Here is a 24,930-nt window from a genome sequence, read left to right on the forward strand (position 1 = left end):
AAAATATGTGATAAAAGCATATCATGACTTCTAGAAATACAAATACACATTAATTTATGTGAAAGTATCATATAACAAATCAATATAAAAATAATTTTCTATGAGATATTGTTTGTTGAGGTATAAATCTATCTATTTCTTTGACATTAACAGATGAAAAATAAAAGATTAGCTTTAGAGAAATGTGCTTGTTCATGGACAGTAATGAAATGATATAAATAAAGTTGGGAAAAACCCAAATAGCCACAACATCGATCACTGTTAGTTAACAACAGACCGATGCTCATCGCGCTGTACTGAACGTGCATGTTTTTGATGTTTTTTTATAAATAAGGGGATCGTATGTGGATCTGCATCAGTGATGTCTGGCGATGTCTGGGGAGCGTATTGATACCGGCCACTGTCCAGACTTTATTTTTTATGCACCATCATATAATTATTTATCAGCGTCATAGTGTGATTAACTGTGGTAGTTCCCAAGTAAATATTAATGTCATGTTTATGTTTTAATTTTTTAACTAAATATTTCATACAAAATAATAGCTTCTTCTTAAATAGTGTAAAAGAAGTATCATAACATTTACCACTTCCCAAACAGAGAATCAAGGGCTGAGATATCAAAATAAAATATTACTGGGTAAAGCCCACATCTATCCTTCAAGATGGCAATCCTTAGAAACTGCTGAGATCAAATTCCCAAGAACAGCATATCCAAATGGGAACACCAGATTTATTTTTTGTTTTGTTTGGAGCAAACAACTGAGATCTGATGACCATTTTTCATGACTTAATATTTTGCTGAAATGTCATTGTTATCAACAAAGTATAGATGTTGAAGTCTGAAAAAAAAATATTTCATTGTCTACATTATAGATTATTGGTTTCAGCTCTTAGTATTTGGGGTAACCAAACATCAGAAGAAAATTAAATGCTTACAGTTATCCAGTAACAAACAGGATGCAACTTTAGGACCCATATCTTAGCATTTAAAATGTCCAAACATCAGGGGGAAATAATTAAATAAGGGATCAGAGTTTTTTTGTTTTTTTATAGCTATAAGATTATTCAAATTTACAGTGCTCATGTATAGTTTTCTGGAAAAAATAAGTTCCCAAAATTGGATCAGTGTTTTGGGGTAAAAATATTTTCTTTATTGCTAAATGATTCCCCCTATATTGTAATTAATTAGATTTTGTGGACCCTTCTAAATTTATCATAATGTATTAGATACTTATTTTTTTAATATATTGTAAATTACACTCAATCTTTACATACACAAAAATAAAATTTAAATAACTTATTTTCAAAAATAATTCGTAGCTTGACACTTAAAATCAAAATTATTTTAACCTTTCTTTCCAAGTCTTCAATATTGTCAATACTGAATATTTTTTTATTAAAAAAAAATGTGATTTAAAAAAATTTTATTTAAATTTTTTATTTCCATCTGCCCTTAATAAAAAAAAAATGTTTAACATTTCTTAAAATTAGCTTCAGATTTGATTTTTTTTTATTAAGATTAATAAAGCAAGCAATAGAACTGTAAAATTATTTAAAAAAAATAATTCTAGCACAATGCCATTCCAATACCAAAAACATTATCAATGAAACGTGTAAAAAGAAACAAGCTTTATTTCATTTTTCATAAACCCACAAAATATATTACTAAACAAAAAATCTAAAATAGATGCAAATTTGGTTCTTATAATTCTTCTATTTTTTTTAAAGATAAAATAAATAGTTTGTTAAATTCAAAAAAAGTGTCTACAATATACACAATTTCTATGTAAAAGCTAAAGATTTAACCAAGTTCAAGAATATATTTAAAAGGCAACAAGGCCAAATGATGTTGAGAAAAAAAAAGAATTTTAATTGTTTATCCAAAATAGTTTCTATAATATATCTGAATTTACAAGGGTTCTGCAGGGAATGTAAGGACACATTTGCAAATGTAGGGATAGATAAAAAATCTTCTTCATGATAAGACTAAACTAAAGCAGTTTAAATTTATATTGAATCAAGCAAGAGATGCATGTTGTCAAAATGTAAGATTTACTGTTGATTGGCTGATATTGAAAACTCTCATGGCTCTGTTTGTGGAGGAGCATAAAAACAAGAAGTAATTTTATTAAGGGCATTTATATCAAGTTAAAAATTATTGACTATACTTATGATGGCACTTTTTCAGAGTTGGGGTTAAAAACATTATTTCAGTTTAACATAATTTACACTATTTTCCGCATATCTCGATCCACCTCTCATTATCTTTATCTCACATAAGTCTATATTCTCATTTACAGAAGCCTCTCTTGATATCTTTCTCTCTGCCTCTCTCTCTCTCTTTCTCTCTCTATCTCGCTCTGTCAATAGTGCACTTACTATCTCTCTCTTCTCGGCTGTTTTTTAAGCTATAACAGCCGATTACACTTGTGGCATTCTTTCTACAACTAAAATATTATAAATATTTTATCACCTGATAGTTTTTAGTGTTTAGCGCAACTTTCCATTTGGCTCTTTGTTTACTTTTTGGAGTTGTTGGAGAACATTCTTGTAAGCTTCACTTGGAGATATTTTATATATAGTGAAGGAGTGCTTATCTTCATTGAATATTTATTTAAATCAATAATTGTTCAGACAGGTTTTCCAACACTTTTGCAGAAGTTGTAGGTTGTTATGCTTTCACCTATCTGTCCAGTTCATTCCAAACCAGTTTGCTGGGGTTTACATCTAGAAACTCTGCTGGACATTCCAAGATTTGAAGTCTACGGTCTTGTTCTTTTCTTTATTGTATGGCATTGCCAAATTCTCAGTAGTCTTTTTGATTTAAGGAGCACAAAACATAAAACTTTCTCCTCTATGTTTGACAGTTCATGTTAGACAAAGGGGAAACATACTTTTTCCAACTCTATACTGTACAAAATCCCTTTGTGATTAACCAAAGATTTAACATTTTTATTAATTGGTCCATAAGACTCTCTTTCAGTATTAAGTATTTCACAAGCAGTGCTTTATGGCACATGCAAGCCTCTTTTTCTTATTTTTCCATCTTGGCAATGGCTACTTGAACTGTCAAACCTCCAGTTTGAAGTTTTCTCTTCACAGTTGAAATGACCTTTTCCTGTCAGAGATTCCTCCAGATTTCAAATGCATTGTGATTATATAAAAAACTGTACTCATTGTCACCTTGGCTTTAATTTGAATCTAAAGGAAATACCTATGCTTTTAAGTTTTTAAATGGTCAACGTGACTTCCTTTGTTAATTGCCTTTTCTTGTCATTATGATAACAACCACTTTGTGCAGCACAATACTGTCCAAATAATACCTTAGCGGGTGTAGAAAACAATGTTTCAACAATGCCTTTATACAGACAGAGGGCTTGTATGTAATCAGCAAGCTTGGGACACCTTTAGGAATTGTAAGCATTACCTTTTAAGGCCTAGCATACTTCCATTGCTGCAGAACAGCTGTAAATTGTTAACCGATGATGTTCCCTGAAAAAAACCTTGTTTATAACTCTGAAATGTAAATTATTTTGGGGTTCTTCATAAAATAAACATGTTTCTTTGTAGTTTTCCAGGTTATTCACTTCACTGCACTTGAACCTCTTAAATTTCAATAAAAACTGAAAAAATATAGGTGTTCCAAAGCATTTGACTAGTAGTGTATGTGTCTATCTATCTATCTATCTATCTATCTATCTATCTCTCTGTCTGTCTGTCTGTCTATCTATACTATTTTAAAGAAATCAAAATGCATTTGTGTATAGGAAATTGAATCGTTGATATTTTAGAATCTGTTAAGGATTGTGAGCCAGATTACGAGTGTAGCGATATCTTAACGTGCGCCCATAAAGGTGCAAATTTGCCCAATTACAGGTGCACATTAAAGGGACAGTCTACACCTTGGTCATCTTAAAGTCTTACTTTAGATTAAGTTGAAAATAGCCTCCTGCACCTTTTCTATATCATGCAGCAGGAATGGTAAAAAAGTTATTTTAAAATGAATATTGTTTCTGGCCACATTAAAATGGCATCCAATCACAAAAGGCTCACTAGTTGGATTCAACAAACTGTCAATGCTATTCAGCAGTGTGCCTAGTTGTAGCCCAGATTGTGATGTCATCAGTGGGCTGAGCTTGGCAGCCATTTCAAACTGTCCAGAAACAATATTCATTTTAAAATAACTTTTTAACTTTTACTGCTGTATAGTATTGAAATTGTGCAGGAGGATATTTTTATTGTAATCTAAGGTAAGACTTTTAGATGACTAAGGTGTAGACTGTCCCTTTAAATAACCTGTTATTACGAATGGCTGGTTAATGTGACTTGCGAGCTTGCGGTTTCACTATGCACAAATACCCAGAGGTCAGCCCTCTGTTTAAAAATAAAAAGTTGCTCCAATTGCCCCCAAAATAAAGAGGACACTACATTAACATGTAACATAAATATAAGCATTTTTATTAAAAAAAAATAATTAAAAACTGCACAAAGCAGTTATAAGGGGTTAAAGTGAGGGGATGTGGGGTGTTCGGAAAAAAAATGGCACCTAAAGTGCCTTTACATGTAGGTCAATGGTGGACTGTGTTTTCTCTGTAAATATATAAGTATATGCTTATAAACATATATATTTATGTGTTAATATGTGTAAATAAACATAATAATTGTATTTATTGCTCCCTAGCGCTGTGCGATTTGCCCACTGCGCTGCGCTAGGTGGTTTGCTGTGGCTGCCGGCATGAAAACGAAGCTGTCATAGGAGCCTATGGAAGCGCACTTTCGAGGTCATGTTCACATTGTGCCGCACTTGTAATACAAGGGCACAGTTGCATGTGTTGGTATTACTGAGTGGAGTGCAAATATTGAGCTCGCATAAGCGCAATATTGTGCTCCACTAGTAATTTGTACCTGTATAGGCATTATCATCTCAAAGAGCTGTGTAATATATTTTTTGGCGTGAAAACACGGTGATCAAATATGTATTTGTAAAGTAATGTACACAGCATTATCTGGATGTCACTCATGCTATTATACAAAAGTGTTAATAAATATATTGCCACAGGGTCTTGAAAGAGGTGAAATCATTGTTTTATTTGTAATGAAGCTGGCCTGCATTTTGGAATTATTACTCCAGTCCAATGTTTTTCAATTAATACTAAATCAATGATACTATGGAAAATTGCTTTAGGGATTAAAATAAATAGTCTCGAAGTTTGAACAAAAATGTGAACTAGCATTATGGTTCAGACACAGTGGGTTCTCTGTTCTCTAAATGAATCTATCCATATATGGAGGCCTATCTATCAAGCTCCGTACGGAGCTTGAGGGCCCGTGTTTCTGGCGAGCCTGCAGGCTCACCAGAAACACCAGTTATGAAGCAGCAGTCTAAAGACCGCTGCTCCATAACCCTGTCCGCCTGCTCTGATGAGGCGGACAGGAATCGCCGGAATTCAACCCGAACGAGTATGATCGGGTTGATTGACACCTCCCTGCTGGCGGCCGCGAGTCTGCAGGGGGCAGCGTTGCACCAGCAGCTCACAAGAGCTGCTGGTGCAATGCTGAATACGGAGAGTGTATTGCTCTCCGCATTCAGCAATGTCTGTCGGACCTGATCCGCACTGTCAGGTCCGACAGACATTTCATAAATAGGCCTCATGGTATAATATTCATTTTAATTGGGTTATTCTATTTGGCTCACAAAGATAGCACAGGGAGCTCCTTTTTTGGGAGATCAGACGGCTGGGGAGCTGCATGCTAACACTGTATCTAGAGGTACTTTTCTTTTGTGAGTACATAAATGTTATTGCATTAAACCACCTGATACCTGGAAACTTCAGATTTTTTGTTTTTCTGTAGATATTTTGAGATGTATCTGGATATGTTGAACAGGAGCTGCCTTTAGGAGAACTATCATTATTTTTTCTCATAAGATCCCTATCTAGCTTACTTTAGTGGTAGTTTAATTTTGGAGTGAATTCTGACCAATAGATAAAACACTTTACAATGATTTCTAAAAGCAAAGTTAGCAGAAAATGGCAGAAAGTCCATAATCCAGGATTCTCAACTTCAGTTCTCAAGCAGCCCATAGGACTAGATCTATGCCAGAAGTAATTGCTTTCTTTTCTCTAGTGCAGTTGAAGCTGAGCGGCCAAAGAACAGAGCAATTTAATATTTAAAATTAGGCCTGATTAAGGGTGGAATTGAGAAACCTGGCCATAAACTGTTCTGTGTATCCGTAAATCAATTGATAAGCTTAAAGTTTGTTTATTCCCAATTCACAATTAAGGATTAGATTACATGGGGAGCGCTAAAAATTACACACAAGCAAAAAGGGGTTGAAAGTAAACAGGATCGCTTGGGCACAATTGAAGTTTATGCGGGTCAGGTAAGCGCAACTTCAGAGCTCTGGTAACTGTTTCGTGAAACAAAAAAGTGTCACAAAATGCATCAAAAATACATTACAAAGTACACCTAGGGGCATATTTATCAAAGTGCGAGCGGACATGATACGGTGTAGCAGCATACGCTGTTGATATTTATCATTGCACAAGCAGTTCACCAGGACTGCTTGTGCAATACCGCCCCTGCAGATTTGCGGCCACTAGCAGGGGGAGTCAATCAACCTGATCGTATTCAATCGGGTTGATTTCTGTCCGCCGACTCAGAGCAGGCAGACAAGTTATGGAGCAGCGGTCTTAAAAGTGGTGATTCATAACTTCTGTTTCCGGTGAGCCTTCATTCGAAGCTTGATAATTTGGGCCCCTTAATCTCATAACACCATCTAATAAAAAATATTTTAAAAAGAAAAATATTGCACGAAAAGTTATAAGGGCTCAGGTGCTAGGAAAAAAGGCAGGCAAAGGGCTTTAACATATAGATACATACATATACCTGTCTACATATGTATACAGTATGTGTGTATGTATATATGTTTATATGTGTGTACATATGTATTTATGTAATTTACATAAAGTATTTACAGATATATACACACATAAACACATAAATACATATATATGCATATATATACAGTCATGGCCAAAAATATTGGCACCCCTGCATTTCTGTCAGACAATGCACCGCTTCACCCAGAAAATTGTTGCAAATTACAAATGTTTAGGTATTCTCATGTTTTTTTTCTTTTGTTTGTATTGGTATGACACAAAAAGTGGAGAAAAAAAGCCAAATCTGACACATTCCACACAATGTATATATATATATATTCGTAGAAAAAAAGCACTTACTGGTTCAGTTAAGACTTAGCTTTTAATAAATATTTAAAGCATACTGCTTTTTGTACTTTCCAAAATGTCTGTATCATGCATTTGAAAAAGGAGGTGGAATACCTCCGAAACGTTATGCATTTCTAATTTAAATATTTATTAAAAGCTAAGTCTTAACTGAACCAGTGAGTGCCTTTTTTTCTACGAATGCATATTGGATTATTTCTTGAAGTGCACCCTGGAGGCTGCTATATCTTTATATGGAGGGCCTTTCTAAATGACTTTAACTTTTATATATATATATATATATATATATATATATACACATTTGACCCATTGCAGTTAAGTAGATGAAAACATGAAAAAACATATTTATGCAATATTCATATTTAATAAAGTGTTATACTAGGTATTTACTGTAAATATTTCACATTCCAATGTTCTGCACATAGCAGAATATGTTCTATATATTTTGAAATAGATATTCATATATGTATATATCATGTACATATAGGGATAGATTTATATTGTACCAAAATACCATCAGATAGATAGATAGATATGTATCTATCTATGTATTTATTAATAAATAGAACATGTTCTGCTATGTGAATAACATTGGAATGTGAAATATTTATATTCTCATGTTGGGTTAGCGCACTTGAGTTTTTTTGTGCGAGTGGGGATTTTATTTTTCCACGTTTTTTTGGGCACTGACTTCTATGCGGGAATACGTTAACGTGCGCACAATATTCTAACTTTGGCTTTTTGCGTTTGTCATGTTGGCGCAAGAGTGAAAACAGTTTACTTTCAACTTGTAATATGAGCGCAACCCGACGAGCGCCAAATGCTTACTTCTAGCGCAATTAATGCTCTAGCCAAATCATTAATTTGTGCTTCACTCGTAATCTGGCCCAAAAGGGGTTGTGCCACATTGTAAAAATATGTGAACTGCTTTCCATTGTAAACATAGTTATTGTAATCTTGGATAATTTGCACAGATTCACAATAAACAGAAAATGTTAACACCCCGAGAACATGGATATCTCTGTTTTGATTTAATATAAACATTAGAAATCAAAAAGGGTTTTATACAAAAAAACCTTATAACCTCATTAATTTCATGGTGGTAAGAGTCCACAAACCATTACCTGAGCAAATTCAACTCTTGACAATTAGGAGGAGGCAAAAACTACCCAACATACCAAGAGCTTTTAAAACCTCCCATTTTCCTGTAGAATAACATAAAGGCAGGAAAGGACAAAGCAAGGTAAATGAAGTGCAGGCTAGAATTGTCCCCAACAAGAAAATGAAACAAGGCGGGTCTCATGGTCTCTCACTATCATGAAAGGTAAAACATACACTTTGTTTTCTTTCATAAAGCTGGTGAGAGTCCACAAACCAATACCTGTCGGATCTAATACTCAAGCAATAGAGTCCACAAAAGCAAAAAAGGGTGGGACAAAAATAAAAGCAGGCATATCCTTATGAATGATAATGATCAGGGATTGAAATTCACTTATGAATTTAGTCATGAAAAGATCACTTTCCTGGATTTAGAGATTATGGTGGAAGGGGAAGATTTGAAACTAAGACATTTTTTAAGCCCGTTGATTCTAATAATTATATTCATTGGAGAAGCTGCCACTATAAAAAATGGGTTGATAATATACTTGTAGGACAATTTTTAAGAATCAAGAAAAATTGCTCAAAGAGCACTGATTATGAACAACAAATTGTTGTATTAGAGAAAAGGACCAACAATACAGATCAGAATACTTTAAATGGTTATAAACCAGCTAAAAATAAAACTGATGAGAATATTATAGATGTGCCTTTTATTACCAATTATAGTAGTGATCACCACATAATAAAGAATATTGTACGGGAGCATTGGCATCTAATTAAATCTGACCCAATTATAGGGGATAATATCCCCCCTTTCCCTAAAATAGTATACAGAAAGGCTAAAAATATAAAAGCTAGTTTGGCCCTAAGTGAGTTTAAAAGAAAAGGAACATCCTTGAGGGATGTAGATTTGAATGGACAAGAAGTAAGAGGATTTTACCCTTGTTTCACCTGCCGTGCATGTAGATATAGCACAAAGAAGTCTCTCATAGTACCAAATCCAGGTCTAGAATTCATAATAAAGGATACCATAAGATGCACACAAAAAATGGTAATATACATGATCCAATGTACATGTAATCTTATATACTTGGGGGAAACAACTAGGAGCTTGAGGGATAGGATAAGGGAACACCTTTGTTGTATTGAGAAAGGTAATTTAGACACGCATCTATATAAGCACTTTCAAGAGATACACAGCAATAATATACAACATCTGAAGTATTGGGGGATCTGTAAAATACGGCCTGATTGGAGAGGGGGAGACTTCAAAAAAAGACTTTTATATAAGGAAGCAGAATTAATATATAATTGGAACACACTCACCTAGATTACGAGTTTTGCGTTAGAGGCTGTGCGGTGCTAACAAGCAGTTTATGCTCACCGCTCACTTACAGACAGCGCTGGTATTACAGGTTTTACAAACCAGACAAGAAGTGAGCGTTGAGCAAAATTTTGCTCATTACGTTAGCAGTGAGCTGGTGTAACGTAAGTACAAAAAAAACAAACATTAAATTACAGAAAATTATAAACAAATTACAAGATATTTAAACTAATTACACCTAATCTAATCTCCCTAACAAAATAAAAAAGCACCCCCAAAATAAAATAAAGCCCTACCCTACACTAAATTACAAATAGCCCTTAAAAGGGCCTTTTGCAGGGCATTGCACCAAAGTAATCAGCTCTTTTACCTGTAAAAAAAAATTACAAATCCCCCCCAACATTAAAACCCACCACCCACACAACCAACCTACTGTAAAACCCACCCAATACCCCCTTAAAAAAAAATAACATTAACCCCTTGAAGATCACCTGATCGGGAGAAGTCTTCATCCATCCGGGCCGAAGTCCTCAACGAAGCCGGGAGAAGTCTTCATCCAAGCCAGGCGAAGTGGTCCTCCAGACGGGCAGAAGTCTTCATCCAGACGGCATCTTCAATCTTCATCCATCCGGCGTGGAGCGAGTCCATCTTCAAGACATCCGATGCGGAGCATCCTCTTCACCCGACGGCTCTTCTGTAATGAAGGTTCCTTTAAATGATGTCATCCAAGATGGTGTCCCTTCAATTCCGATTGGCTGATAGAATTCTATCAGCCAATCGGAATTAAGGTAGAAAAAATCCTATTGGCTGATGCAATCAGCCAATAGGATTGAGCTGGCATTTTATTGGTTGTTCCAATCAGCCAATAGAAGGCTTCGTTAAAGCCGATAAGCAGCGAAACATGTCAGGGAATTGGTGAGGAGTCTAGTGAACTCCTGTGTTTTAGGCAGCGTTCCGGCGGCACGATCAGCGTGACCCTGTACTTTATGGTCTCATTAGTTTAACTTTGCTTAATCGAATCCTGACTGCTCATATGGGTTAAGGAGCTGATGAATTTACCATATCCACGTAAACTGGCTTAGCTTTTACTGATAAGCTAGAAGTGAATGCTCAAAGGGTATTATACCACAACCATGCCGGTTTTCTTTATGGTTTACAAGCGCATCAACTCCTTAGTCTAATACCTGCATTTGAACTGCTCACAAAAATAATATAAGTACTACTGGAACTTGTGATCTCCAAAATTGAAAACAGGCGTGCAATTTACATAGAACGGTACGGTTTACAATACATGTCCTATTAGTGTTATCATATAACATCGCTGAAGAGCCTAAGGCTGTACACATACAGATACAGTGCTTAACCACTCGCACAGACTGTTGCAATTCAGAAATGTTGATACACATTTGACTACCGCAGCCGGTTTATTGTAGGTTAGGGGGGTTTTATTTTGGGGGGGGGGGGGCTTTTTTATTTTCAATGGGCCCTTAGATTAGGTGTAATTAGTTTAAATCTTTGATCATTTATTTAGTGTTTATTTTTTTTTTTGTAACTTAGTGTTTGTAATTTTTTGCAACTTAGTTGTTAGTTTTTTGTAACTTAGTAATTTTTTTAGTGTAGATTTAAATTATTTGAGTAGGGTTAGGTTTTTAAATATATAATATAGTTAATTTAATTTGTAGTTTAATGTAATTTAGTCTAATAGTTAGGGTAGATTAATTATTAGTGTAATATAGTTTAATGTCATTTTAGTATAATAGGGTAGATTAATTAATAGTTTTATATAGTTTAATGTAATTTTAGTATAATAGTTAGGGGAGATTAATTATTAGTTTAATATAGTTTAATTTACATCTAAAGGTAAGTTTAAATTTATTATAAGATACGGATGAGTTAATATTTAATGTAAAGTTAGAGGGTTGTTAGGTTTAGGGGTTAATAGTTTAATTTAGTTTATGGCGATGTGGGGGGCTTGCGGTTTAGGGGTTAATAGGTTTAGTAAGTGCTAGTGATGTGGGAGGCCAGGGGTTTAGGGGTTAATGCATTTATTTAGTTGCGGTGGGCTCCAGGAGCGGTGGGATAAGGGTTAATAACTTTATGTAGGTGGTGGTGGTGTTGGGGGTGGCAAATTAGGGGTTAATAACGTTTATTTAGATGGCGGTGGTGTCGGAACGGAAGAATAGGGGTTAATAAGTATAATGTAGGTGGCGGCGGTGTAGGGGGCGGCAGATTAGGGGTTAATAAGTATAATGTAGGTGGCAGCGGTGTAGAGGGCGGCAGATTAGGTGTTAATAAGTATAATGTAGGTGGCGGCGGTGTAGGGGGCGGCAGATTAGGGGTGTTTAGACTCGGGGTACATGTTAGGGTGTTAGGTGTAAACATAACTTTTATTCTCCCATAGGAATCAATGGGATATCGGGCAGCAGCGAACATGAGCTTTCGCTGCTTTCAGACTCCCATTGATTCCTATGGAAAACCAGGTACGCTGGGCCGGAATAGTGGCGAGCGTACCTGCTAGGAATTTGTTAACTAGCAAAAGTAGTCAGATAGTGCTGAATTTGCATTCGGAACATCTGTGGTGACGTAAGCATCGATCTGTGTCGGACTGAGACCGGCGGATCGTATGTTACGTCACAGATTTCTACTTTTGCCGGTCTGTAGGCTTTGATAACTAAGGGGAATCAGGCTCGCCACAATTACGCTGTGGAATTCCAGCATATTTGCGGTTGACGGCTTGATAAATAGGGGCCTTTATGTGTTTTTATATACTGTAAATGCTGAAAGTCTTTTATTAAAAATGTTTTTATTTTTTTTTGCTTAACAGCTAATAGATTGAATTCTATACATCTGCAAATAGTTATTGCTGTTGTTCTTATGCTATAGGGAGTTTTACTATATATAGAAATATATAGAAATATATTTCTTCCAACTGTTTTTTTATTTTTTATTTTTTTACTTTTATTTTATTTTAATAAAATTGTAAGTTAACATTTTGAGTGAAAGTGTTTAATTAAACGTATGTTTGCAGTGTATAGGAACACCATGCTCTTATTTATTTTTCTCTATTTTGTTGAAATTTTCTAAAATCCTGGTCTTGAGGAATCTAGACGTTTGGCCTAAATATTCTACCCCACAGCCACAGGTCAGCAGGTATATTACATTGGTAGTTTTACAACTAATACAATGTTTAATGTTATACTGCTTACCTGTGACTGTGGATACAAATGACTTAATTGAATATTTCTTATAATAACAGGCCTTGCACTTTCCGCATGAATAAAAAACTGTTTGGTTGTTTAATATACAAGAGGTTTTGGGCTGAAACCCCTTAATTAAAGAGGGGGCTAAGATATTTTTAAATGGATTAGTCTTTCTGAAAACTACATTCGGTCTATTAGGGATCACAGTTTTAAGGATTTCATCTCTCTCAAGAATGTCCCAGTGTTTATTGATTACCCTATTTATCAGTTTGAAATCTTTACTGTAAGTTGTAACAAAACATGGGAACTTATTTTCACCAGCTTTCTCTTCCTTATTCACTGAAAATCCACCTGTAAGCGCTCCGGAACTTCTCTCCGTCCCATTCATCCACATCCGGCGTCACGCTCCTTGCGCCCCTAGCTCTCTCTGCAGTCTTCACGCTGCGTGCTCATCAGGTAGTGTGCTGTACGTTGTTCCCCATGGAAACTGTTTACGTCACAGGAACCGCTGTATTACCGTACTACTTCAGGGGTGCCAAAAGACCAACCGGAGACCTCATCACCGTCTCCAGAAAGAATAAATTCACATGCACAATGTCTTTGCACTCAACAAGGTAGAAGTAGGCAGACTTAGTAAAAAAAAACATCTTTTTATTTATATACGTCCATAAAAACACACGATTTCAAGTACTTCAAAGTACTTGAAATCGTGTTTTTATGGAAGTATATAAATAAAAAGATGTTTTTTCTACTAAGTCTGTCTACTTCTACCTCGTTGAGAGCAAAGACATTGTGCATGTGAATTCTCTTCCTTATTCCTATTAACCAATAATGTTTCCCTCTCTAGGAATTTTTGTATTGTTTATGTTGCACCTCTAACTTGTCCCTCCTTTTATCTTGCCATTTGTACACCTAAATAGCAGACAATATCACTCTATTGAATCTGGACTTCTAAATGCTACGAGAGTGATATGTTCAGTGTTTCTAGTGGGAGAAAGAGTACTTAAGATTGTGATAGTGCAGTGGTTATCACGTCCGCTTGACATGCACAAGGTCCTGGATCGAGACCAAGTGGGACTACCGATTTCTTCATTGGTTGACGCAAGGACATTGAACCGATGTTTCTTTTTTGTAGATTAGTCGCTATCTCTATAATGATTTTAACATTTAATATTTATGTTAACAGAGATCGCAATAATAAGATGTTTATTAGTGACACAACTTTTGCCTTGTACCAATAGCTAATGTGGTTCATCATCATTTGTATAGTTTGATTTATGCTGCACAAATTCATTTTTAATAACACATATGTTTCCAAGCACAGATTGTTCAATGTAAAGAGTTCATCAACACAAAGACACTATAGGTCTGTTGAGCTCAGAATGGAAGCTTTTTATGTGGGGAAGTGTAACCATATAAATTTATTTAAGGCATCTGGAATACTGAATTTCATTGGTATATTTCTACACTTCCTGACAGAAAAAGATAGGAATTGGATACAGCCCTGATGTAAGCTGAATTCAGCACACCTGTGGATGGGTGTGTCTTGAAGAAGGCAGGCAGGGTTTTGAGACTATATATTTGGTTGTGAATATTGCTAGGCTATAACCATTTGTTCCAGAAATTGTTTTAACTGTATGCTCTTGATAAAGGCTTCTTTTAGCCGAAATGCATTGAGCTGTATTTTAAAAAAAAAAACTTGAAGCTGCACCTAAAGACACCTTTCTGATGATTTTAATAAAAGTCTTATTTTAACTGCAATCACGTGAGTATAACCAGTTTGTGCACCTACCACATTGTCTGAAATCTGCTACATTATTGTGAGCTCTTTTATTTTGGAGGTGAAAGCAACAAGGTTGACTCAGAGGATGTCGGCAGCTTGGTTCCCTGGAGGTGACACAGTGCCGCCATTTTTAACACTTTCTGCTTCTATACATGGTTTGGGAGAACCAGGGCTGCCAGCGAGCACCTGAAGGGAAGTGCTATCATTGCTTCATACTTTATCCTTTCTAATACGCTTTGTTTGTGTCTCCTTAAAGGAGACTTAGCAGGTTTGAAGATAGCTGTCATTAGTACAGCAGACACAGGAGACTCAGCAGGCACAGGATACCCAGCGGGTACTGTTGGTGAGACTGCCACAGGATACCAGGTAGTTACAGCAGACACAGCTGATTTGCGGGAGGTTGTAACTGGTATAGCACACACAGAAGACTCATCAGGCACAGAATATCCAGTGGGAACTGTTGGTGAGACAGCCACAGGATACCAGGTAGGTACAACAGGCACCAGGAAAGCATACATGGGTACTAGGTAGTGTGCCTCAGCTTCAGGTACATAGTGAGCATACATAGGTTTAAAGTAAGTGTGCTTAACTTCAGGAAAGAGGAGTGCATACACAGGTATCAGGTAAGTATGCTTAGCATCAAGAACAAGGAGAGCATGCACAGGAATCAGGTAAGTATGCTTAGCTTCAGTAACAAGGAGAGCATACACAGGAATCAGGAAAGTATGCTTAGCTTCAGGAACAAGGTAGGCTTCATGGTATCTAAGTCTAACCCTAACATAACCCTAACACCCACTATCTTTAACATAATTAAAATAATTCCAAATAAAAATTACAATTAATACCTAAATTATTCCTATTTAAAAATAAATACATACTTACCTGTTTAATAAAACCTAAGCTAGCTACAATATAACTAATAGTTATATTGTATCTAGCTTATGTTTTATTTTTATTTCACAGGTAAGTTTGTATTTATTTTAACTAGGTAGATTAGTTATTAAATAGTTATTAACTATTTACTAACTACCTAGTTAAAATAAATACAAATTTACCTGTAAAATAAAACCTAACCTGTCTTACAGTAAAACAACATTAATAAAAAAATACATTAATCAAATACAATTAACTAAATTACAAAAAAAAACCACTAAATTACACAAAATAAAAAAGAAATGATCAAATATTTAAACTAATTACTCTAATCTAATAGCCCTATCAAAATAAAAAAGCCCCCCAAAATAATAAAACCCCTAGCCTAAACTAAACTGCCAATATCCCTTAAAAGGGCCTTTTGAGGGGCATTGCCCCAAAAATATCAGCTCTTTCTTTATGAAATTTGAAGCATTGTGCATATTTTACATTCTTTCTTCACATAGAATTGTTTTTAATATATATTTCTATGTATTTTTCTGATTATTTTAATGTAAATATATATCTATACATGTATATAAATATAAATATATATATACAGATATATATACACACATATATAAATAGGAATATCAATACAAAGAACATTTTCCCTTATATAAAGAACATTGGATTGTAAACTATTTACAATAAATACACAGTAAAACCCATTATTTAATATTATTATTAAATAAAAATGATTATTCATGTTTCAAGGTATTTGAGTGGAATACCTTGTGCAATGACACCCCCTGCTCACTGGCGGAAAATAGGCCGATAGCAGGGGCTTTCAATTATACCTATCGGATTCAGGATGATTTCAATCCGGAACCTTTTAGGTTAAGTAGCAGCGGTCTTAAGACTAACTATTGTTTGAGGCAAGCCATAAACGCCGGGGCCACAAAGCTGCTTTCATACATGGGGACCATAGGCTCATCTGTGCACAGCATGTAAAAATGGCATTGGTGATATAAAATAGAGGAACACGTCCCAAAGGAAAAAGGGGAAAATTATGTAAAAAAATGGAGGAACTGACGTCCCAAAGGAAAAAGTCTAAAATGTTGAAACAAAATGGAGGAACTGACGTCCCAAAGGAAAAAGGAGAAAATGTTGAAACAAAATGGAGGAACTAATGTCTCAAAGGAAAAAGGGGAAAAGGTTAAAATGTAAAGTAAAAATCAAATATTTCACTGTTTTCTTTGCACAATTATGTACATGCTAAATACATTTAAAGTATGAATACACACTGAAAAAACAATTAATTTTATAACTCATAATAAAGTACAATAATTGTCAGCTTGTTAAGTTGTCCTTCTTAATACCAGTGCCAACTGTTTCAATATACAATGTGTCATGATGTTTGATTTATGATGTATGGAAGTTATATATGCACCTTTTTGTGCCAACTAAAATCATTCTTATCTTCTAATTTTTTCCATAAGTATAACATTCCTGCTCTATGTTGAAGCAAGTCTGCTACCTCCTATAAATAGATACTTACATAGTACGCCTGGCAGTGGCATTATTTAACCTTCACATCCTGCCAAGATTCATACTTTAAAATAAATGTAAGAACATGCTTCTGGCATTTTTGACTTGATTATAACTTTTACAGGAAATCCATTTAAATGTGAACACGCAGAAAACAACACAATTGCTTCTTCTGACCCGTTAAATTATATATATATAATTTTAGAATACATTTACCTGGATGCTGTCATGAATATATAGAGGCTAATAAAAGTATGAATGCATCAAGGATAAAAAACATTGGTTTAGATACATAGATGCTCGTTTGACTGAGGAGGGGCGCCATTGTTTAGGTGAGATCATGTTTAAAATTAATTGAGCTTTGCTTTACCTATCGTATCCATGGTTTCTTTTGTGGGCTTACATTTCATTAACATATATAAGGCTAGATTACTGGCAGAGTGCAAAAATGTTAGCACTATGGTGAGCTAAAATCACTCAAGTTAAATCAATAGCACTTTTTGCTCATACTATTACAGGTCAAAATCCCTCACAAACATGGGGAAACACTGTAAAACCCATGTTGTCTGTTGCTTTAGTGCCAAGCCAAAGGTGCACTAAGCTGAAGGTGAGCTAAACTTAAGGGATAGATCACCTTCAGCTTAGAATAATTATTTTTGCAAGTTGATAGTAAAAAGTTGGCGCACATTGTGGACTTCGGGTATCATGACTGTGCTAACTCTTTTGCCCCATAGACTATAATGGAGACCGTAGAAGAAAAAACCCTTATGTGCTAACCTGACAGGAGTTATTCCAATGAGCCAATCGGATTGAACTTCGGATTGAACTTCAATCTGATTGGCTGATTGAATCAGCCAATCAGATTTTTCCTACCTTAATTCCGATTGGCTGATAGAATCCTATCAGCCAATCGGAATTCGAGGGATGCCATCTTGGATGACGTCATTTAAAGGACCAGGCATTCGTCGAGGAAGGTTGCTCCGCACCGGAGGTCTTGAAGATGGAGCCGCTCCTCGTCGGATGGATGAAGATAGAAGATGCCGCTTGGATGAAGATGCCTGCTGGTCTGGATGTCCTCTTCTGCCCGGATAGGATGAAGACTTCTGCCGGTCTGGATGTGCTCTTTGGCCCCATCGGATGAAGACTTCGGCCTGGCTGGGTGAAGACGACTCAATGTAGGGAGATCTTCAGGGGGGTAGTGTTAGGTTTATTTAAGGGGGGGTTTGGGTGGGTTAGAGTAGGGGTATGTGGGTTGTGGGTTTTAATGTTAGGGGGGGGGGTTGTATTTTTTTTTACAGGTAAAAGAGCTGATTACTTTGGGGCAATGCCCCGCAAAAAGCCCTATTAAGGGCTGGTAAAAGAGCTGATTACTTTGTAATGTAGAATAGGGTAGGGACTTTTATTATTTTGGGGGGGTTATTTTATTAGGGGGCTTAGATTAGGTGTAATTAGTTTAAAATTCTTGTAATATTTTTCTTTTTTTCTGTAATTTAGTGTTTGTTTGTTTTTTTGTAATTTAGTTTAGTTTATTTAATTGTATTTAATTGTAGGTATTTGTAGCTAATTTATTTAATTAATTTAATGATAGTGTAGTGTTAGGTTTAATTGTAACTTAGGTTAGGTTTTATTTTACAGGTAATTTTGTATTTCTTTTAGCTAGGTAGTTATTAAATAGCTAGCTAAAAGCAGCAAGAACAGTATAGTATAGTGTGTGTGCTTAGTGACAGGGGTATCAATAAAGCTGTAAAAAAGATGAAGAGCAGCAAGATTGATGATTGATAACTATCACAGTACGCTGCTCATCACCCCGTACTTGGTGCGTGGCCTTTTGACAACTTTATTGATAACTTTGGCAAGCGTATTCAGGTCTGCAGCGGCGATGGTAGGCGAGCTTAGGTGAGCGTATTGGGCCGGCGAATGCAGGTAAGTAGACGGCTTCATAACTAGAGGCCATTATGTGATGTTTTACTTTGTGAATTTATTTTATTTTTGAAAATATACACTCAGTTCAAATCTGATGACTTGAGCACATTCCAAAAAAAAATTGGGACAGGGCAATTTAGGACTAATAGCAATGTGACAAGATGAAATAAGAAGGTGATGTGAAACTGGTGAGGCAATTGTGTAATCATAGTATATAAGGAGCCTGCAAAAATATAATTAAAAGATTCAAGGAATCCAGTCAAATCTCTGTGCGTAAAGGGCAAGGCCAAAAACCACTTTTAAAAGTGCGGGATCTCCAATCCCTCAGACGTCACTGCCTTAAAAACTGTCATGAGTCTGAAATGGATATCCTTACATAGGCTTGGGAATACTTTGGTAAACCTTTGTCAGTAAATACCATTTGCCGCTGTATCCACAGATGCAAGTTAAGGCTTTACTATGCAAAGCAGAAGCCATACATTAACACTGTCCAGAAGTGCCGATGACTTCTCTGGGCTCGGTCTCATCTGAGATGGACAATAGCACAGTGGAATCATGTTTTGAGGTCAGAACATTTCAAATAGTTTTTGGAAAAAACAGCCGTCGTGTTCTCTGGGCCAAGGAGGAAAAGGACCATCCAAGCTGTTACAGCATCAAGTCCAAAAGCCAGCATCTGTATGGTATGGAGGGGGGGTGTCAGTGCACATGGCATGGGTAACTTTCACATCTGTGAGGGCACCATTAATGCATAAAGATATGTATATTTTTTTGGAGCAATATATGCTGCCATCCAGAAGTCGTCTTTTCCAGGGACGTCCCTGCATTTTCCAGCAGGACAACATCAAACCACATTCTGCCCGGATTACAAGCGCATAGATGCGAAAGCAGACAGTGCGAGTGCTAGCATGGCCTGCCTGCAGTCCAGACCTGTGTCCGAATGAGAATGTGTGGCACATTATGAAGCGCAAAATAAGGCAACAAAGGCCCTGTACAGTTGTGCAGCTGAAGACATGCATAATGGATGAATGAGGGGGGGGGGAATTATTTTTGATTAACTTAACCAACTGATGTCTTTAGTGCCCAAACTCTTAATAAGTGATGTTACACAGTGGTTAACAGTTGACTGTCCCAACTTTTTTGGAGTGTGCTGCAATCATCAGATTCTAAATAAGTGTATATTTTCACAAAGTAAAACAGTCAGCTAGATTACAAGTTTTGCGTTATGAGTATAACGCTACTTTTTGCCTACCACTGCTATTCCGAGTCTTGTAGGTATAGGTGTACCGCACACTTTTTTGGCCGTCACGCAATGTCAGTACCGCACTTTAAGAAAAGTCCTTTTTCAATGGGACTTCCATAGCGCCGGTATTACAAGTTTTGCCTGGGAGGCCAAAAAGTGAGTGGTACACTCTATAACTACAAGATTCGTACCGCCATCTGAAGTCAGTAGCTGTACCATAAAACTCATAACTAAACTGCTACAAAGTACACTAACACCCATAAACTACCTATTAACCCCTAAACCAAGGCCCTACCACATCGCAAACACTAAAATAAAATGATTAAGCCCTAATCTGCCACTCCGTACATCGCCGCCACTTAAAAAAATTATTAACACCTATTCCGCCGCTACCCGACATTGTCGCCACAGTAATAAACCTATTAACCTCTAAATCGCCGCCCTCCCACATCGCAAACACTATTTAAATATTATTAACCCCCAAACTGCCATCCGCCCATTCCGCTGCTTTAATAAACCTATTAACCCCTAAACCTAACCCTAACGTAACCCTAACCCTAACACCCCCTAACTTAAATATAATTAAAATAAATCTAAATAAAACCTACTATTAATAACTAACTAATTCCTATTTAAAACTAAATACTTACTTACCTGTAAAATAAACCCTAAGCTAACTACAATATAACTAATAGTTACATTGTATCTATCTTAGGTTTTATTTTTATTTCACAGCTAAGTTTGTATTTATTTTAACTAGGTAGACTAGTGAAAATAAATACACAGTTAACTGTAAAATAAAACCTAACCTGCCTTACACTAACACCTAACATTACAATAAAATTAAATAAATTAAATTAACAAAATACATTTATCTAAATTACAAAAAATAATAAACACTAAATTACACAAAATAAGAAAAGACATGATCAAAAATAAAAAAGGATTACACCTAATCTAATAGCCCTATCAAAATAAAAAAAGCCCCCCCCAGGGGGGCGGAGCCGGGCCACGCTGGGAGATGGCTGCATTCTAAAAGGGCTCCTATCTCCATTGCAAGCAAAAATGGCAATAACATGGCGGAACCCCAGCAGCCCATAACTATTATTGACACCAGATTGAGGGGAGACCGGGGCATCAATCCTGACCCGCGGGAGCAGAGGGGAGGAACCGACAGCAACAAAATGAGAGATCGTTCATCCCCATTGCAGCCTGAAGGGAACAAGCAGTGAAGGGCGCAGCTACTCACCGGAGGCCGTCGCAGCTCAGAAAGGTAGCGCCAGTCCCATCCACAGACCGAGATCGCTCTTCCCCCAGCTGGAAAACTACAGAGACCGGCAAAGGGGACAAGTGCATACTTAATGGGGCTCCTCGTGATTGCGCTCGTGACGGAGTGAGAGCGCTTACGAGGTAAACTTTGCCCCATACCACGATAACTGTCTACCCTGCTGTTTATCCTCATGGAGGGCTTGTGGATTACAAGTAGAGGGGCTATAAAGATAAAGCCATATTAATAAACTCCTCTACCCCTAAATATTTAAACGCAATTGGATTTGAATAAAGTTACAGGGCGGATCAGCTAGGCTCTAACACAGTATAAGGGATTGCATCACAGTTTTAGTACACACGTGGTACCTTTTTTCTCCCATATAACTGAACAGGCCCCAATCTACACTGCGGCACACAAGGTTCTCACCCAAACTGAACTCCTCTCAGTGCCACCTCAAACCCAGAATCACTGTTACTTAATACAGGGGAACTGAAATATTTCACTTTTTTTTTCTTTTCTCTGCCAATAACACCCAGCAGACAGGGTGTTCAACATTGAGCAAAAATTCACATTATTTCTCCTCAGTTCTCCTGCTATATGTAATGCCTTGCAAGAGACAGAATAAATCAGGGAAATCTGGGCCCGCTAACTCCCTTAACCAATATCTAAAACCCATTGAACCTAGGACAGACATTTGCAGAGAAAGCATGGCTGGGAAGCATGATGACATAACAGTTCAGGGCAACCAAACTTATATCCCCCAGTCACCCTATATTACTAGAACAGACATACAGCATCTATCTTCTAAAGAAGATATTCAAGGTGTTCTTAAAGAAATGAGGTCACTTTTTGGAGACCTGAGGAAGGATATAGGCGCACTAGATCAAAGAGTCCTGAAGATAGAGGAACAACACAGCTCCATTACAGAAAAGATCAAGCATAACTCAGAGGACCTGCGCAGCCAGTCAGAACAAATCTTCTATCTAACAGATAAAATGGAGGACTTGGATAACCGTTGCAGACGCAACAACCTAAGGTTTAGGGGTATTTCAGAATCCATCCACCCCCCTGCAATAGAGGGTTATCTGCAAGCTCTATTTAGGGTGATAAAAGATGCCCCCATGGCTAAAGAAATTCCACTTGAAAGGGCCCACAGGGCTCTTTGGCCCAAGCCACCCCCTAAAGCTCCACCCAGAGACATCATAGTGAAGTTCTTAAGTTTCAAAGACAAGGAGGATATCCTCAAAAGTGCAAGAGCAAAACGTGCAATTTCACATGCCGGAGAGGAAATCCACATCTTCACAGACCTGTCTCCGGTCACATTACAGAAACGCTGGGAACTCTCACATATAACATCCCACCTCCGCAGGAACAAAATTCAATACCGATGGGGTTTCCCGGTATCTATCAATATGATGCATAATAACAAAGCGGTCATCTACAGACCGGGCTCTAACCTCCAACTTTTCTACAAGGATCTAGATCTACCAGGGAGCACGGATATAGCTCCACAGACTTCATGAAGAGGAGAACCTTCCAGGCCCATCATACCCAGGGACAAACCCACCTCAGATGAGTAGATGAGTTCTGTTTTTTGTGTTTTTATGTCTGAATCTGTGTTTTCTAATAGCTAGTGCATAACTCCTCTGGGACTTAATGCTTCATCTGAAACTGTTAATTTTATGTTCACAATAATATATTATATCATACACTGGACGTAATGGGGTCTAGACTCTAGATTTAAATATTGACTACCCTATCTCATGGAGGCTCCTCCCATATCAACCACTTCACACCACACATGTTTATATCATTCTCTTTATATATTTGTGTCGCTGTTGTCAGTTTGATTTTGTCCTCTGAAATGTGAAGTTTAATGGTGCCCACTAGATTCTTTTCCTCTCTTCGCTTTCTAGCACCAGGTGATCCCCCCCTTTCCCCCCTATTCCCACCCACCTTCCCCTCCCCCAGTATCTCGTTCTCCTCCTCTACCCCCTCCATCCCCCCTTTCCCTTCCCCCCTCCCTCCCCCCTTTCCTTTCCCCCTCCCCCACCCTGATTTCCCTCCCCCTTCCCTCCTTTCAGGTTTTACCTTCCCTTCCCACTCATTCCCCCTCTCCCTCCCTTCTAGTCTTCTTCCTCTTTATACCTTCTCCTCTATCCCTCCCCCCCATTTTCTCCTCTGTCCTCCCCTTATCTCATCCCTACTTTTTCTTTTCCTTCCCATGCGCTTCCTCTTCTTGTGTTCCCCCCCTCTCCTTATCATTCATTTCCCCCCTTCATTCCCTATCCAACCTCCCTTTGTCCTCCTGTCTCTCCCATTCGCTAACCCCTACTGGTCCCTTCCCTGTCACCCATACCGCATCCTTGCCGCCCTCACCATCATCCCTATTATCCCTCGCCTCACAGATCTGAGGAGATTTCTTTTCCATACCAAAGCCCAATGCCCACCTTTCCCACCCTCCATTCCTTCCTTCCTCTTCTCTCTTCACACTACTTTCTCTCCTGCCCCCTCCCAAATCCTGGCCCAATGCACTTCTACCTCCATAATTCACTTTGCCCCATTCTGGTCTACCTCTCTACATTTCCTAAAAGAGGGTTTTTGGCTTGTTCTCTCTCCTGTTACCTCTACAAGCATGCAGCCTAGGATTAGTAAATTTCAGGACCATACATTACAAAATACCACCATTAACGCTAAGGGACTGAACAACCCTGGGAAGAGGTCAATAGCCTTCCAGAAACTTAATAAACTTAATAGCCAGATACTTATGATTCAGGAAACCCATTTCCAAAGGGGCAAAGAACCTAAATGGCACAATAGACAGTATCCCATAGCATACTTTGCATCAGGCCCAAATAAAAGAGCAGGAGTAGGTGTCTTATTTCATAGATCACTCCCTATACAAATTCTACACATCGGAAAAGACACCACAGGCAGATACATTTTGCTAAGGGGCCTTCTATACGGCCACTCAATTACAATTATTAATGTATATGCCCCAAACTAGGCACAAACCGTTTTTTTCAAAAAAATAGCTAACCTAATTCTAGACCACTCACAGGGGATAGTCTTCATAGCCGGAGATTTTAACACAGCCTTAGATCCACAAGTGGACTCCTCAAGGGGGACATCTTGTTTAAAAGCCAGGAAATTAAAAGTAATCAAGAACATATTCCATAATCTCACACTCCATAACATATGGAGGACCTTACACCCATCCAACAGGGATTACACTTTTTATTCTAATCCCCGCAACTGCTATATCCGGATAGATCACATGTCCACCTACTTGCAGGACCTTGCTATCACAGGTGATTGTACTATTGGTCCCATAACCTGGTCGGACCATGCCCCAGTAACTTGCAGAATACTCGGGCCCGATATTCCGATCTCTCACAAAGTGTGGAGACTGGAGGACTCCTTATTAAACGACACACCG

Source organism: Bombina bombina, chromosome 6, assembly GCF_027579735.1.
Source record: "Bombina bombina isolate aBomBom1 chromosome 6, aBomBom1.pri, whole genome shotgun sequence".
In the NCBI taxonomy this organism is placed as follows: Eukaryota; Metazoa; Chordata; class Amphibia; order Anura; family Bombinatoridae; genus Bombina; species Bombina bombina.